This window comes from Aethalodelphis obliquidens, unplaced genomic scaffold (genome assembly GCF_003676395.1).
Source record: "Aethalodelphis obliquidens isolate GAN/ISIS:26980383/991018 unplaced genomic scaffold, ASM367639v1 scaffold75, whole genome shotgun sequence".
Taxonomy (NCBI): Eukaryota; Metazoa; Chordata; class Mammalia; order Artiodactyla; family Delphinidae; genus Aethalodelphis; species Aethalodelphis obliquidens.
In genome coordinates, this window is record NW_020838019.1 from 7,198,716 (window position 1) to 7,204,715 (window position 6,000).

A 6,000-nucleotide genomic window follows, 5' to 3' on the forward strand; every position below is an offset into this window, starting at 1 on the left:
CATATCTCCCAGAGCATTTAATATTTATTAACTATCAATCCAGCTAACTTTTATCTGACACATAATAGGTACTCAATAAACATCTGCTGGCTGGCTGTTTGCTAGAGCAAAAAAATCTGTCCTTATCATCCCCTGCTTTAAAATCCCCCCCAGACCCCCTTCCCCTAAGATTTTCTGGCCACAGCTTACAAGGCTATCTTTCCAACTTCATCTCCCAAATCTTACTTCTCACCTTGTTCCAGCCACACCTATTTTTTTACCACGTCCTGACTTCTCCCATGGCTCTGGCCCTGTGTCTAGGTGAGCTGGCCTTGAGCATGGTGGGATTTAACTGCAGGCAAGAGGATGAAGCTGAGAAGGGGTGGAGCTGGGGAGAATTTGGTCAGCAAAGTTGGTGTCCCAAAGGGGCATTTGATCAAGCAGGCGCTGCCACGATAGCCAAGCATCTGAGCTGGTGGCTGGGACGTGGCAGCAGGGATTATAGGGGCCCTCGTTTCTGCCTAGGATTAAAGAGCAGAAGAAGCACCCCCAGGAAGGAGCAGACAAGCCCTCCATGTGGGGTCAGGGTCCGGTCCAGCTGCACAGCATTCAGTACAGGGGTCCAGGCTCAGGGCAGCTGCGAGAGAGAGATCACAAAAGACAAACTGCCTTGGCCAATGGAGGTTGAGGGAAGACTGGAAGAGTTCAGTGGACACGGACTTGGGGCACTGAACTTGGGTTGGTAAGATTAACTTCAGATCCCATTGGCCTGGGGGCATAAGGCTACTCTACAGTGGTGTCACATCATAAACATTTACTCAAGAATTCAATTCTCCATGCATTGCAAACACACGAACAAAAGGGCAAACAGCATAAAGATTCCATCCCCAAATGGCACTCAGTAAGTGAGTAGCCTGGAGCATGGGGAGACGGGGGGACCAGAATCCTGTTTCCTCTTTTGGGAAGGTACCTCACGGCTTCTAGAAACAAGCCACGATCTGTTCCAGCAACGGTAGGAAAAACTGTCCAGACATTTCACCAGAGAGGACGTATGGGTGGCAAACAAGCCCATGGAAAGACAGTCAACACCATCTGCTATCAGGGAAATGCCCATTTAAACCACTGCACACCTACAGGAACAGCTATAAATTTAAAAGTAGTGATAACTCCACGTGTCGGCAAGGATGTGGAGAAGCTGCGGCACCATCCGCTGCTGGTGGGAACGTGAAATGGTACAGCCACTCTGAAAAACAGTTGGGCAGTTTTTTGTACAATGAAACATACAATTACTACATGACCCAGCAATCATACTCTTGATCATTTGTCCCTGAAAAATAAAAAATGCACATGACTGTTCATAGCAGCTTTATTCATAATAGCCCCAAACTGTAAACAAACTACAAAGGGTGTAACTTGGGTACATCCATGCCATGGAATACTTCTAAGCAATAAAAAAGGAATAAACTATGGATACACACACAACTTGGACGGATCTCCAGGGAATTATGCTGAGCAAAAAAAAAAGAAAAAGAAAAAATCCGATCTCAAATGGTTATATGCTGTAAATGTATGTAACTAAATGATTCCACTTCTTATATCACCTCCTTAAACGCACAGAAATATAGAGGTGGAAGGCAGATTGGTGGTTGCCCGAGGTCAGGGATGTGAAGTGGCTATCGAAGAGCGGCACGGGGAGACTTGTGGTGACGGGACAGTTCTGTATCTTGATTGTTGGTGGGGGGCGGTCACATGAGTCTACACACAGGATAAAATTGTGTAGAACTGTTTACACACATGCACACACAACTATTGAAATCTGAATCAACTCTGTGGACTGTAGCAATATCAGTTTCCTGGTTTTGATATTATAGGGCAATTTGATATTGTATTACAGTTATCAAAGGTGTTACAATCCCGGGAAACTGACTAGAGAGCACAGAGGACCCCCTGTATATTTTGGGGGTAACTTCTTGTGAATCTATAATTATTCCCAAATAAAAAGATTTTAAAAAACTGGCCAGGCTGGACAAAATAAAAGGTAGTGTGCCCGTTTCCAGTGTGCCACCTCCCTAGGGGACTCTCAAGAGTAATTGTCACTGTAAATGATTTCTTGTACATAAGATGCGACTGCAGTCTTGAAACTCATAGGTCGCTCATGCTTGTACCTTAGAACAACACCCGTCCCTCGGGATCTGCCTTCCCTTGGGTATTGCTGCCATGTCCTCATGAATCCTTCTGGAAGGAGACCCCTCTCCCCATTCATTGGATGAGACTTTCAGACAAGGTCACAGGCACATCTAATAATCTGAAATGACCTTTTAACCAAACATATTTGGGATACACGGGTCTAGACTGTGCTCTTGTGTCCTTTGAAACCCATGGCCAGAAAAAATACTACCATATGGGCCGGGCACTGTTCTAAGTATTTCACATGACTGTCTCACAAAATTTTCACAGCAACCCCATCTGGTAATTACTATTGTTTAACTCCATTTTTCCAGGTGAGGAAATTTAGGCACAGAGGGGCTAAATAACTTGCCCCAGATCACACAGCTTGTAGCTGGCAAAGACAGGATTCCAACCCAGGGAGTCTAGCTCCAGAGCCTGAGTACTTAACCTCTCTTTCCCAGGTTGACCTTGGCACCATTCTCAATTCCATCCAAGTTATTGGTTCCACCAAACATAGAAGATACCAGATCTGGTAAAGGCAGGAGCCAGAGTTACTTCCAGCCACTGCCACATAAGAGCAATGCTTTATAGCAGAGTGGTTAGATACCTGGGCTTTGGAGGAAATCATACCCAGATTCCAGTCCCAGCAGACCTCCACTACACACACACAAACACACACACACACACACACACACACACACACACACAGAGCTGTGTGACCACGGGCAAGTTGCTTAACCTCTCTGTGCCCCAGCTTCCCTTCTGTTAAAGGGGACTACTGGGCTTCCCTGGTAGCGCAGTGGTTGAGAGTCCGCCTGCCGATGCAGGGCACGCGGGTTTGTGCCCCGGTCTGGGAAGATCCCACAGGCCGCGGAGCGGCTGGGCCCGTGAGCCATGGCCGCTGAGCCTGCGCGTCCAGAGCCTGTGCTCCGCAACGGGAGACGCCACAACAGCAAGAGGCCCGCGTACTGCCAAAAAAAAAAAAATGAGACTACTAACAGCACCTGTGACATAGGATTGTTTGAGATTTAAACAAAAGAGAGAGAGTGCACAAAGCTTTTAGCATAGTGCAAGACTCAGAGTAATTGCTCACAAAAGAGAAACCTAGATTTTCGAGGCAGAAACTTTGCTCTTTAGTGCTGGGGAGTAACTAGGGAAGGGGGTCATGTTTTCCATGAGCATTATTGTATAAAAGAGCAATTTCTGATCCCTTATGAAAAAACAAATGTACTGTCTCAAGAATCCAGCCCTTTGAAAGCAGTCCAAGCGCTTCGTAGTGTGGCGGTGGTCTAATGACCATGTCCCCTCTGTACAAAGTTGTCAACTGCTTTGGATGGGACCACCTGTAAAGATGGCGGGGATGCTAAGGTCAACTGATTCATAAACCATTCAAGAAGCTACTAAGGTAGGGTTTTGGTGTGAAATTGATAAGTAACCCACACCCCCAAAAAATTTTTAAAGAATATTCTTTTAAAGTTTTTGTTCAACTTCATAGAAAACTGGAGGAAACCTTTTTCCCCTGGAGGAAACTTTTTTTAATTTAATTTTTATTGGAGTAGCGTTGGTTTACAATGCTGTGTTAGTTTCAGGTGTACAGTAAAATGAATCCGTTATACGTATACATATATCCACTCTTTTTTTTAGATTCTTTTCCCATATAGGCCGTTGCAGAGTATTGACTAGAGTTCCCTGTGCTATACAGTAGGTTCTTATTAGTTATCTATTTTGTATATAGTGGTATGTATATGTCAATCCCAATCTCCCAATTTATCCCTTCCTCCCCCCCCAACCTTCCCCTGGTAACCATAAGTTTGTTTTCTACATCTGTTACTCTACTTCTGTTTTGTAACTAAGTTCATTTGTACCCTTTTTTTAGATTCCACATATAAACGATATCATATGATATTCATCTTTCTGTGTCTGACTTACTTCGCTCAGTATGACAATCTCTAGGCCCCTCCATGTTGCTGCAAATGGCATTATTTTGTTCTTTTTTATGGCTGAGTAATATTCCATTGTATATATGTACCACATTTTCTTTATCCATTCCTCTGTTAATGGACACTTAGGTTGCTTCCATGTCCTTGCTCTTGTAAACAGAGCTGCAATGAACATTGTGGTACATGACTCTTTTTGAATTATGGTTTGCTCAGGGCATATGCCCAGTAGTGGGATTGCTGGGTCATATGGTAGTTCTGTTTTTAGTTTTTTAAGGAACCTCCATACTGTTCTCCATAGTGGCTGCACCAATTTACATTCCCGCCAAGAGTGTAGGAGGGATCCCTTTTCTCCACACCCTCTCCAGCGTTTATTTTTTGTAAGGTTTTTGATGATGGCCATTCTGACTAGTTTGAGGTGATACCTTACTGTAGTTTTGATTTGCCTTTCTCTAATAATTAGTGATGTTGAGCATCTTTTCATGTGTTTTTTGGCCACATGTATGTCTCCTTTGGATAAATTTAGGCGTGAAACGTTTATTTTTGCTGTCACCTCATTCACCTCATCTCCTATGACCCTCTCCACCTGCACTCCTGCCCTGGTTATCTCTCTCTGCATCATTCACTCTGGCTTCCCTGCACAAGTTCTCACCCACCCCAGGGACTTTACACCTGCTCTTGGCTCTGCCGGTACACTCTTCTTCCAGATACCCACACAGCTCCCTCACTTTCTTTAGGTCCTTCTTCTTTGAATGTCACCTTCAGCATGAGGTCTTTCTTGACCACCTTCTATACGATTGAGTATTAGGATTTTCAGCATTGGGTCCAAAATAACATTTTAAAATAACAGCTTTATTGAGCTATGATTCACATACTGTAACCAAAATAACAGTTTTAAGATTGATGTTAATCTTTACCTCATCTAGTTTTATGGATTGTATTGAGTGAATTCTAAAACGCTTTTTTTTTTTTTCAGTTTTAACGTCTCTGACATCAGAGTGCATCTCATGACGGCATGTCATAGTTTAATTAGCAGCATTTTCTTTTGTCTTTCGTAGCGGTACCTAAAATAACAGTGTAGCTTATAACCAAGGGCCTCTTTGCATTGATGAAAAGTGGCATCTAAAATTTCCATCACCATTTATTCCAAAGAGCTCAAAGCACGAGCTCCAGCCAGACTGCTGATAAAGATGTAAAGTACATTATTAAATTGCAATAAAAAGAGATTCCATTTGGGGTTAGCATCATTGGGGTGGAGGCATCGATTCCGCAGTTGCTTCTAAGTTCATCTGTGCTGGAGGGTGGATAATGTTTTTGTTAATTTATGAGCCCTGCTCTTCTGCTTAGAATCTTTTCCTTGTCTTTCCTCCTGTTTCTCTCTCTCTCTAATGCTTGCCGGGGGATTTCTTTTCTTTCGAGAACGTTAAAAACAATCATAATGAAAAACCTTCACAGTGACTCAGTCTTTGAAAACTGACATCAAGGTGAAATTCTAGTGGAAATTTGGGGCTTGCTGGGCTGCCACGGGCCGTTTGCATTTAAACAAGTTGCGATTTTGATTTAAGGATTTGACTTGATGGGTAATATATCCAAAGCAGGAGATGATGTATATACTGTTTCCATCAGAAATATCAGGTTCTGTGTGTGATGTGTTTGTTTTTCTAAGTGGTTATGTATTTAATAAATAATGTGTTTCGGTGGGTATTATTTTCATTTCAGTCTGTAATACCTCCACAATATGTCTCAAATTCGGGGGTGAATGACACGTCATAAATTATGAGCTGTTATTAGCTGCTTTCTCATTGCATCTTAATTATTAGGCTGCAGAGAGAGGGCAGACTTTTATAAGCATTCATATTTTCTGTTTACAAGGCTTTTACTGACGTCTAATAAATTTAATTACCTCTAATAAGAA